Below are 11,876 nucleotides of genomic sequence, written 5' to 3' on the forward strand. Positions count from 1 at the left end.
TGAGCCTACAGAGGAAACATTTCCTACCCAGAATTTCAGCAAACCTCATTACGGGAGCCCCACTAAAAGGCTTCAGGGACGTTGCCAACTGCCATTTCTTTTCATTAAGAACAAGCCTGAAAAAAAGATGAAAGAGAAAAAAGCAAAGCAACATTTTTCACCCAGCACCACGGGAAAGTGACAAACTCCGAAGCCTGTCTTCAAAGACCTAAGCTCCGGCACACACCTTAGCTGACTCTGGAGACAATGGCAAGAGTTTTTCTGGACCGATGTGGATATTTGAAACCTGCGTTTGAAGGCACAAACAGTAAACCCCAGGCACTGGGAGGCTGACGAGTGAGCTCATGAAAAGAGTAAGGAGGCCAGTAGATTTGATTCCCCCGAAGTGTGCCTAAAAATTCAAACACAGTGGATCTCCTATTAAAAAATGGCTCGGCTACATCCAAGGACAAACTGTGAGGACAGCACACTAACAGGGAAAAGGCAGACTTCACCGGGTCAGTCTGTAAGGGATGTCCTAGTCCTACCCAACCTGGGGCTGGAGGAGCTTCCCCTCTCCCCTTATGTGTAGGGTTGGAATGAGCTACGCCCCGAGGAAAGGAAAGGCCAGGAAGCACATGGAACGTGGGGTTTGGGATCAGAGGACCGAGGTTCAAAGCCCAGCTCTAATAATGACTTGGATTCTCCAAGACTCAGGGTTTTTTTTGCAGGGCTGTTGTGAAGCCTGGTACATAGTACGTGTTCAATAAACAGCTGAATGTAGGAGTAACAGGAGCAGAAGCCCCAGAGCTACACGTTCTGCCTCTGCTATTTACTTCTTGCTCTTCAGGGAGCCCCAGGTTCTTTGAGACTCAGTGTTCTCATCTGTGAAATGGAAATGACAATGATGATGATGATGTTTGCTTTCTCTAAAATATACTCCTTGGCTCCCATATGTTTCCAGATGGTCCCTGGGGCAGCTCCCTCTCCCAGAGTTAGAGATCAACGAATACGTACACAAAAGAATTTGTAAGCAGAAAAGTACTATCAAAATGTTAGTTTATTTTTATTATCGCTCCACGGTACATGAAAACAATGTGTAAAACACACTGCATGGGTATTCATACATTCCCAATGATGGGAATGTGCTGAGAGCAGTCTCCCTCTCCCAGCAAGCCCATAGCAGGGCTCTCTGCCTCCTGGTTTGAATAGGGGCAGCCCAGAGCCCTCAGCAGTGCCGAGTCTTCCAAGCAGCAGAGGTGGCAATCACTGTCACTGGCCCGTGATTGGCCTACTGGCAGCACCGCTGACCGGCAACCAGGGGCTCTCAAGTCCCTGATTTGCAGGGACTTCCCTGGTGGTCCAGTGGCTATGACTCTGCACTCCCCATGCAGGGGGTCAGGGTTCGATCACTGGTCAGGAAACTAGATCCCTCATGCCGCAACTAAGAGTTCGCATGCCACAACTAAATATCCCGCACGCCACAACTAAATATCCAGCACCCCGCAACTAAAGATCCCACATGCCACAACTAAGACCCAGCGAGGCCAGATAAAAAAATAAAATATATTTAAAAAAAAAAAAGACTGGGCTTCCCTGGTGGCGCAGTGGTTGAGAGTCCGCCTGCCGATGCAGGGGACACGGGTTCGTGCCCCGGTCCGGGAAGATCCCACATGCCGCGGAGTGGCTGGGCCCGTGAGCCATGGCCGCTGAGCCTGCACGTCCAGAGCCTGTGCTCGGCAACGGGAGAGGACACAACAGTGAGAGGCCCGCGTACCGCAAAAAAAAAAAAAAAAAAAAGACTTGGGGGCTTCCCTGGAGGCGCAGTGGTTGAGACTCTGCCTGCTAATGCAGGGAACACGGGTTCGAGACCTGGTCTGGGAGGATCCCACATGCCGCAGAGCAACTAGGCCCGTGAGCCACAACTACTGAGCCTGCGCGTCTGGAGCCTGTGCTCCGCAACAACAGAGGCTGCGATAGTGAGAGGCCCGCGCACCGCGATGAAGAGTGGCCCCCGCTTGCCACAACTAGAGAAAGCCCTCGCACAGAAACGAAGACGCAACACAGCAAAAATAAATTAATTAATTAATAAATTCCTACCCCAACATCTTCAAAAAAATAAAAAAAAGACTTGATTTGCTGGGACAGCATCAAAGAGGGCCCCCCACCCTGCCCCCACCCTTCCCCCACCACCCTTCCTAACCTCGTGCTAGCCTCTGGCTCCAGCTGTCCTTGCACACCCCTCCGCTCACAACGCGGCCCTGCTCCAGCTCCAGATTTGTACCCGCGGAGAATCTAGACAGCCCATATGTCCTCCCACGCGGCCCGAAGCAAAGCCTGTGTCAGCGGGTCTGGCGGCCTTGAACCCGTTGTTCTCCTGACTGTTCCAATCCATCTCGAACACGTTGTCCCTGAAACCATTATCATTCCTTTCAAACAGAATTTATTAAGTGGGAAGGGATTCTGGGAGACTATCAGGCAAATTCCATCGCTTTGGCGCCTGAAGCAAACAGCCCCTCCGAGCCTGGTTTAGATCTGCCTGGGGTGCCAAACGCTTCTCTGGCTCCTTTGCCTGAGGGCGGGCCTGAGATCAAAGGGAACGGCAGCCACAGACCCTCGTAAACACAGGGCTCTTCTAGTAACTTCCAAACCCTGCCAACATTGGTGAGAAGGGAGAAATCTGAAGAAGACCTTGGGAGGAGCCGCTCCCAAGCTGTGAGGGTCACTCTTCCCACCAACATTCTAGGTACTGGGCCTGCATCTGGGGAGCCGGGGGTGTGCATGCACCTGGCGCTGCATTAATGCTGGTATAAAGGAGCATGAGGTGGGTCGGCCTTCCAGAGGTCTACAGTTTATAGAAGCATGCTTTGAGCACCTGCTGTGTGCAGGGCATATATTAAGCACCCTGGGGTGGGGTGAGGGAGGAACAGAACTGACTCGTGTTTGCATCTGGACGTGTGCACAAGAACCAGCCAGGAAGTAAGGCTAACAGCTAGTGGGCTGGTCGTGGTGGGAATGGTGTGGATGATCCGTTTACTGTAACGTGGGTGTTTTGGCTGCAACAAAGGCAGCTCAGCTGTGCAGGGCAGAGGGCCGTGAACTGGTCTGAGAATGAGCAGGATCTAGATTTATTGGGGCTCTCCATGGGCTGCTCAGAGGTGCTTGCCCTTGCCCTTGAGCCAATCTGGGTGTCCTCACACTGCATCCCCAACGCAAATGGAACTCCAATCTAGGGATAAATAAGGTAACACTTGCTAAAGTTTTCCAAAGGAGATGGAAGAGAAGTTTATCTCACACTCAAAGAGCAAAACCTTCCCGCAAACTGTTTCTTTCCACAGGGCTCTGATCTTTGTCAGGGTTTCTGTTGCTACTGGAGCTGCCTTACTCATCCTTTACATCCTCCCAAATCTCCTCCTCCCTGCTCTCCGAGCTTCCAAGCCATCTTCCAGCTCAGAATTTCCATTCAGAAATCCATTCCCTTCAGCTTTCAGATGCTTTAGCACGAGGAAGAGCCCAGTGACTGTCTGACCAGAACTACATACTGTTACGGGCTGAACTGTATCCCCTGCAAAATTCATATGTTGAGGTCCTCAAGCCCAATTCCTCAGAATGTGACCTTATTTGGAGAGAGGGTCTTTAGAAAGGCAATCAGATTAAAACAAGGTCATTAGGGTGGGTCCTAATCCGATATGACTGGTGTCCTTATAAAAAGGGGAAATTTGGAGACAGGCAGGAATATGGGAAGAATGCCATGTGGAGAGACACAGGGAGAATACGGCATCTGCAAGCCAAGGAGAGAGGCCTGCAACAGATGCTCCCTCCCAGCCCTCAGAAGGAACCAACCCTGCTGACACCTCAATCCTGGCCTTCCAGCCTCCAGAACCCTGAGATGATACATTCCTGTTGTTTAAGCCCCTCCCCACCCACGCCGCCTGCCATACTTTGTTACGGCAACCCTGGCGAATTAATCCACCTCTCCAGGAGCCCCTGGCTGAGTGGGGCTTCAGCTCATCCTGCTGCAGAGGAGAGGAGTAAAGCAGGCATCCCAGCAAGGAGACCCAGCCAAAGCCAATGCCTGGGGACAGAGCATGCAGGGAGGCCAGTGGCCTGGCTCTGGGGGAGGGTTGGTGATGACGAGCATCAGAGAACAAGGCGGCCAGGCCAGGCCAAAGGAGAAGGGGGCTGGGCTGTGGAACTCAGATGTGAAATTTATTGCAATATTCATTCCTTCTTTGTTCCACAGAGGTTGCATGCAGCTGCGTCCAGGTTCTCCAGAGCCGCAGCTCTGTAGAACCCAGGGTTCACTCTGGATATCTTCACCGTAAGTGTGCTGCCTCTGTGCCGCCCCCCAGGGTCACTCTGTCCACCTCGTGCCCGCAGCTCCTGTTCTGAGACATTCAGCTCCGTGCTCCTTGGCCTTATTCTCTGGTCAGCCTCCCTCCCTTCAGATTGTCATAGGTCCTCTCTGTTCTGTTCCGTGTGTCCCCTGAGCCCCTCTGCTGGGGTCCGACGGCCCGCTCCGCACGGCGGGTGGACCATACGCTGCAGGACGGGGAACGGGAGGGGCTCGGGGCTGGGAGTCAGGAGACAGCCTTTCTGAACTTCAGTTTCCTCATCTATAAAATGGCCTGGCGGACTCCACTGTCTCCCCAGTTTGAATCTCCTAAGGGTCTTTAAGTAATTGTTACCTCTTAATAGAACAGGTATTCTGACAAAAAGTGGGGCAGGAAGGGTGGGGAATGGGGTCATCTGGTCGCTCTGGGATTCCCCAGCAAGGCAATCCCACAGAAACCAGGGCTTTCAGGGAAAGTTTTTTTCTGTCTACTGATGGAAGCAGGAAGCAAATGCCCAGGGTCTCCCAAGAGACTGGGGAGTCTCCTCTGGGGTCAGTGCCAGAGAGGAGCCCCTGGCCACCCACCGCGGAGCGTCCCTCTGGCTCATCCTCCGGTGGCCATTCTCCTCATAGCCCCCAGGTGGCGCTGCAGGACCATAGCCCTGAGCCATCCTCAGCCCAAGGTTCCCCCAAGCCCTTCCTTGGAGAGAAGAAGCCAAGAGGCTAAAGCTTAAACTCGAGGCCTGGCCTTCTTCTAACGCTCCAATGCCTTCTAGAGCCTTTCAAGCAGTTGAGCCAAAGGCATCTAGCCTGTCCCTGCCACCTGACGTCAGAAGGGGCAAAGTGCTGAGAGCCCGGCTGCTGGAATCCACACAGGCCAGCACCACCCAAGGGTCTGAGCCCACCGTCCTGCCATCTGTCCTCCTCCAGAAACCAGACCCACGCGACATCCACAGACACTCGCTTCAGGGAGGAAAACCTCTGTGAGTCTCAAGGTCACAACAAACAACAAAAACAGAAAAAAACCAAACAACAGTCTTCACAGAGGGAGCCTTCTGCCTGGGAAATCAGCTCACCTCCTCCACCTCCATTCCTCCTGGAATTCCTCCACACTCAAGGGGGGACCCACACTACACCGCACACACACACCACATAAACACATACACATACCGTGTAAACACATACCCCACATGTACACACTATGCACACACATGCCATACACCAAGTACACACGATACACACACCACATACCACACACAGAACACACACCCCACACACACCCCACACACACATGCACACACTCACCACATACACCACACACAGCAGCTTCGAAGGGTGATCCCAGAATTGGCCCCTGTGTGACATTCACGCTGATTTCGAAACAACTGAGTGACCATCCTTCCACGTGAAATGCCAGCTCATGAGAAGAGCTGGCCAACCCCCTGTTGCATTCACCTGCAGAACTTGCAGTGGGCGGCACAAGTGCAGGCAGAGAAGGACCTGGGAATATTCTAGAAAGTCTGATCCATACACGTTTCCTCGGACCTTTGCTATTTTTGTCAAGAGTTCTAGGCTATTGAAAGGAAAGATCAATGAGGTAATGCAAAGGAGGGGATTAAAGCTGATAGACCCCAAATCACATCTTTTACATTTTAGGTAACCTCTTCGGCCCTAAGCCTTGGCTACTAATGAGGGAGAATTTTCTTCCCTTTTCTTGCAGAAGAAGGGCCTGTGTGACCCAGGAACAGTGTTCCTTTCCTCCCAGAGCTCAAGGGCAGGTCACTGCTTGGCATTAAGCCAAGAGCAAGGGCCAGTGAGACCATTGGAACCCCTAAGGCCAGAGACCTCAGAGGGTCGGCCAGGCCAGCGCTGTGTGAGGGTCAGGGTCAGGCCACCTTCCGTCCAGGCCCATCCGCTGCTCACAACAGTCAAGGTGGTGTGTGAGCCAGAGAGGAAACGCACCTGCAGAGGCCCTCATCCCCCAGGACTGGCCTCCCTACGGATCTTGGAGGCCTAAGGACAGTGCTCAGGGCCAGGACAGTGGTCAATACAGACGTGAGAAGCAAAAGGCGCCGGGCACCTCGTAGGGAACGCAGCTACGAGTCCCCTCCAGCTCCATCTCAGCCCAAAGACCAAGCAGAGAGAGGGACCAAGGCTCTGCACAAACTCGTTCCTTGAAGCCCAAGTTCCATCCAGGCATCTTGAAGTAGAAACACTCAAAGCCACTTAGACCCACCTAACAAGTTGGTCATTAACTTGATGCCTGGGAAGGTAGGGTTCAACCTGCCAGCCCCTGTTTCTCAACAGTGACAGGGTGTTGTCCCCCAAAAGGAGAATTGCCAGGACTTGCAAGGTGACAACCGTCGCCCAGTAGGTTCCAGACAGTTCGCATGAAGGGTGATTAAAGGTGTGAGGAATCTCGAGACTGAGCCCCCTTTACGGATTTGTTCTAGTCCTTCCGGCAGGGGTGATCCAGCTTCTGCTTGAATACTTCTAGGAACAGGAGGCTCCCCCTTTCCAGAAGTTTGACCCACTGGTCCAAATTCCACCTCTGAAGCTCCACAGAAGGGTCTTCTCTTCCCACGAGGCAGGGTGACCCGGAACTTGGTCACTGATCACTGTCTGCAAGGGGGGCGGGGGCGGAGGGGCTGTGTGAAGGAGCGAGAGGGGCCACGGCTGCCGGACCAAGGCCACTGGCCACACTCCTTCCTGGGAATCACCCAGGGCCAGCGGCTGGGGTGGAGGGTAGACCTTTACGGATCTCAGATTCTGGGGGTTGAAAGGATTTCAGAGCTGGCAGCCTCAGAGGAGAGGTTCATGGCTCTCGGGGCTGAACCCTCCCATGTGGAAGGGCAGAGGCATTGACGTTTCTGAGACCTGGTGACCCTCGTGCCATGTGTAGACAGTCTCCAAAGAGGGCTTCTGGCAGCCGCCTCCCTACCCGTCTACACATGCTGTCCACTGTCAAGAGGTGGAGGTTTGCTCCCTGCCCCCTGCCCCTGGGCTGGTTCTGTAGCTTGCCTTGACCAATAGAAGGCAGCAGAAGTGACCACGCTAGTTCTAGGCCCAACCTTTAGAAGGCCTGCCGGTTTCCACTGTCTCTCTGGGGAACCCCAACCACCCTGCAGTAAAGCACCTCTGACGCGTCTACTCAGTGATGAGGCCCCCGTGGGGCAGAAGCTTCCGCTCCTGTCTCTGGCACACCTGCAGTCATGTCCACGTACTAGTTCAGCCCAGCCCTGTAGCCCTTGTCCTCTGCTCAGGCCTCTGCCCTCCTCTGTGGCAGCTCTGTAACCCTTCTGCCTGCAGCATGCTGGGCCCGTGCCCGTCGGAGGCGTCCCTCCTTCCCTCCTGGGGCCCCCCTCCCTGGCTTCACATGGCCCAGGCCCTGACGGAGAGACAGTGCTGGCAGCCAGGGCAGGGAGATGTCCAGACAAGGTGATGGATTTGATGGATGGAGGCCCAGGTTTCCTGAAGGCCTCCTAAATATCGATACTGTTCCCTCTCTGTCCCTCCCAGCTTCACTGCAGGATCAGCATTTGGGGGGCTGCCAGAGGGAGAAACGAGCATGGGAGGGTGGGAGGGAGAGTCTGAAGGGTGCGTGGCTCTGCACATTCCATCTCCTCCGCGGAGCAGTTACAGACATTACCTCATCTCTCCGAGACCGGTCTCCGGATCTCCAGGATTCGAGGGGAAAGTGACTCCCTTCCTCCCTCCCTGCCCTTCTCACAGCACCTACCCCCATGCGGACCCAGGGAGGCTGGGAAGGCCTGGAAGGGCAGAGTGGGTGGCCCGAGGGTGCTCCTGGGAAAGAGAAGAATCTGCCCGGACCCCTTCCCCTCAGCCCCAGAGAAAGGGTCCCCATGAGCCAGAGCTAGACCCTGCCCCTTGGGGATGTGAGGTGACCCTCTGGGCTGGGCTGGCTGCCCGGCATCACCTCGGGCCCCAAGATTTGGTGGCCCCACTTCTCTTTGTCCCTGCACCCTGGCCTTTGTGTCCAGCTTAGCTGTGTGTCTGCGTGGTCCTCTCCACACTGAGTCTATGGCCTTCTCAGGACAAGGGCTCCTATATCCATTTCGGTCTCTCAGAGACCCTTCTGCAGGCGATGTCTTTCATATAATAGTTGCTCAGTAAGTGAGAAGTTAAATGAAATGAAATAACTTAGAGTTTTGTGGAGTGGAGATAATGGGGAAGGACCTTGACCTTCCCTGGAACCCAGAAGATGGACTTCAGGCCAGATGTCTCATCCACATCCAGCCCCACTGTCCATGACTATGACCAGCAGACACTGCATGAGGCACAGGTGCCCATGGAAGGTCACAGGGGTGCCAGGACACTTGTCCCCACCCACCCTCTGGTTGTGCCGTATGCCCGGGGTCAGGCTGCCCACCACTGCTCCCTGTGGATGCAGAATGGAAGGGAGAGATTTCTGGAACAGAGCCCATCTCTTGGGCCGCAATGGTGTCCACTCACTTGGCCTACTGTGGCTTCCCCTCCTTTCACTGCGGCTATTATTGGCACTTCCCACTCATCTGCAAGACCTAAAAGGAATCTTTGGAAGCCACATGAAGAGGAGGAGGGACGAGAGGAGCTCTGCAGGCCAACTGCTTCTGGAAGTCACTGATCTCCAAACAGGAAGGCTGGTCTTTCCTGTTTAGACATCATGTCTGGCAAGAGGAAGTCAAGACCCAAGTAACAATAATAATTACATAAACCCCCGATACGTTAACATCACTCGTGGATGAAAATGGCTCTGTTTGGGTAGGACCGGCCAAGCCCTGTGGGGCACAGCTCTGCCGTGGGCTGCTGTGGTCAGAGCTGTGAGCTGTGGTGTTTGGAAGACTTGACCAGGAAGGGGATCCCTTAGGGACACCCCTGGATGCCCGAGGGACCCTTCAGGACCGAGGAGGGGTAGTGAAGGGGTGTGGGCTTCCTCTCAGCCCAGGTTCAAATCCCAGCCCAGACCGTGCCAGCTGGTGAACATGTCTGGTTGCTCAGCTTCTCTGGACTCTGAACTGGAGAAAATACCCAGTTTCTCTGCGTGCATGGCCCGTATTGCCCATACCCTTGAATGGCCTTGAGCCAACTGGAAGAAATGCATGGGCCAACGGTGCAAGCTTTATTTAATCTTGAGAGGAGAATGGTTGGATCAAAAAGGGGCAAAGGGACTTGGTTTCCAGTGGGAGAAGCCATCTCCCATGGAGCCATATGTCGTAGGCCTGGTCCAGCTCTCCTTGGGAGCTGATTGGCTTCACCCAGTGAAACCCTCATCCCCTTCGTGGGTGCTGATAAGCTAGGCTCTGCCCGGTGCAGTGACTGTCCACACGCAGTCCCACCATGTGTGCTCAATACAATTCAACCCCAGACGCATTTGTTGACAGCTGACCCCACGTGTCTGTACACAGAAAGGGAACCAGGAAAAAAGTGGCAATGGTTCCTTGGAATCCAGCACCACCTGGGAGAACCATCGCTTGGCTATTCCTTAGCTACTGAGAGTGGACTTTTCAATAGCATTTAAATGAATGGAGTCCTAGAGGGAATTCTGATTAAATACCTGAAGACACTTCCTGAGCGTGAGGATTGCGCGTGGAGATTTTGTTTCTTTCGTTGCTTTGTTTATTTTAGCATGTTTAGCTCCAGCCATGTTTAGGGGAAGAACTAACAAAGAAGGAAACCGAGGCACCTTAGGAAGAAGCGTGTGCCCCCCGCTCCCACAAGCGATTTGCCAAATCCAAGAGCACATCTGGAGAGCTGGGTGATGCCCCATTGATTCAAGTTAACGTCGTCTCCCGTCTGATCACAGTAAGCAAGTTGGTTCTGCAGGGCTGTCTGGATTTTTTAATCTGATGCTTGTTTTTAATTAACTGTGTCTGAGGTCTTCGTGAGAGACCACAAAGACATCAAAAATAGTGTTCCCTAAACCTAAAAGATTGTGAGCAAAAAAGTATGCATGAAAGGCTAATTGTTGAGCTATAAATTTTCAACACACTGCTGATAAACTCAGAACCTCTTAACGACAGTTGAATAAATAAGCCGTGGCCTTTAGAACAGAGGCAGTAACCAAGGCACACGCTTCTCATTTGCCAGCTGCCAGTGGACACGAAGCAACCGCACCCCGCCCGTGTCCCCAGATACGCTGCCCCCGAGCCAAAGACGTGTCACCCGGGCCATGCACAGCCTATGACCGCTTTGTCATCTGCTGTCTTCCCAAGACTACGAAAAGCAAACTATGTCTTTCTAAAGAAAGAAGTGACCACCAAGATGGGGTGCATAGAGCCCGCCGCTCCTGTGACTGAGATCACCGCTCCAGGTGGGTCGTGGCCACCCCTGGTCACTCAGGCTCCTCTCCACCTGCCTCCACCCACATACCCTCCCAGACCCTGCAGACCGACAGCTTCTTTCCACACACCAGGGACCCTCTGAAGCCAGGAAGTTTGCTGTCCGTCGGCTTCTATTTTGGGAGCTTGGACTTGGCCCTGGAATTTTACAAGCCTAGGAGGAATTGGCGGGACCTTGGTACTTTCCTTTGTCCTTGCCTCCCCTCCCCACAATGCCCTGTCCTGTGTATCCTCAGGATGACAGATGCCCGATATCCCGTACGGTCCCAGGCAGATGTGGGAGAGCCAGCTCCCCACGCTGGCCTGCAGTTGTGGAGGGGGCTAGCTGGGAGAAGCAGGGGCCAAAGCCTGGTGGGGAGGACCTGGGCCGCCTTCAACTTTGCAGAAGGCCCCCAATGCGGGGAAAGTCTAAAACGTTGTGATTTTCAGCAGCAAAACTGTATTGCCCAGAGGCGAGCACCACGTCCGTTTCTGAGCTTTTGATACTGAGCAAGGAGGCTTATGAATGAGCCCCTTAGCGGATGCCCTTGTTTTGGGGAATTATAACCCCAACCCTAACAACCTTATCCTCAGCTTAGAGTCCCTTCTGTAGTTTTCCCTCCTCTATTCCAGAGACCCCCAAAAGCTTGCCACTTGGCCAGTTGCTTCATAGTTAAAAAAAAAAAAAAAAAAAAAACTCTCCTGTATAGCCTTTATGTTCCTAAATGGAAACATAACAACCCAGTCTGCACATCTTGTCTTTGTTCATTTCTCCAGTGTTGGTCCCAAGAACAATGAATAGGAGCCCAGCGTACACTGGTGTGACCAGAGGACTCACCGAAGTCATCCTCCCAGAGTGAGGGACAAATCAGCGCAGAGGTGCAGCCTGCTTCTCCTTTTAGAGCCAAATAAAGACAATTTGGATTCCTTTTAGAACAATTCTTTGCCTCTGCTTGCGTGGGCCCAGAAGCATTGAGGCTCAGTTTCAGAGCGCCCAGCTACTTGCTAAAGAAAATCTGTTAATGATCAGGAAAGATCATCCTTGAAATTGTCATTTGCCAGACAGGAAGCTCCAGTCGCAAACTCTTGTGAAAAATTGACTTCTGGCGAATGAAGTCTGGGTAGCCCCGGTTGGCAAGCCAAGAAGTCCCGGCTTCTGATCTTTTGGGCACCACACAATTTGGTTTTTGGAGATTACCCCTTAGTGCAGGTAGACCAGTAACTCATGAATTGTCTGTATCCTGCAC

The 11,876-nt window shown here is 53.3% G+C and overlaps 1 protein-coding gene across 3 annotated transcripts in view; it reads left to right on the top strand.

Annotated features, from left to right (window-relative positions):
- The window catches only part of TLR5 (toll like receptor 5), a 55,163-nt gene extending 43,595 nt beyond the window's left edge, over positions 1-11,568 (top strand). The window contains exons 4-7 of one of the 3 annotated variants that reach the window (XR_010941466.1): positions 4,223-4,300; positions 9,938-10,114; positions 10,400-10,622; positions 11,407-11,568. The gene's annotated coding sequence lies outside the window, so the exon portion shown is untranslated. Of the gene's footprint in view, positions 1-4,222; positions 4,301-9,937; positions 10,115-10,399 lie in introns of all 3 variants that reach the window. The other 2 variants (XR_010941465.1, XR_010941467.1) reach the window with 2 other exon arrangements.
- The last annotated feature ends 308 nt before the right edge of the window (positions 11,569-11,876 follow it).

Source organism: Pseudorca crassidens, chromosome 2, assembly GCF_039906515.1.
Source record: "Pseudorca crassidens isolate mPseCra1 chromosome 2, mPseCra1.hap1, whole genome shotgun sequence".
Lineage (NCBI taxonomy): Eukaryota > Metazoa > Chordata > Mammalia > Artiodactyla > Delphinidae > Pseudorca > Pseudorca crassidens.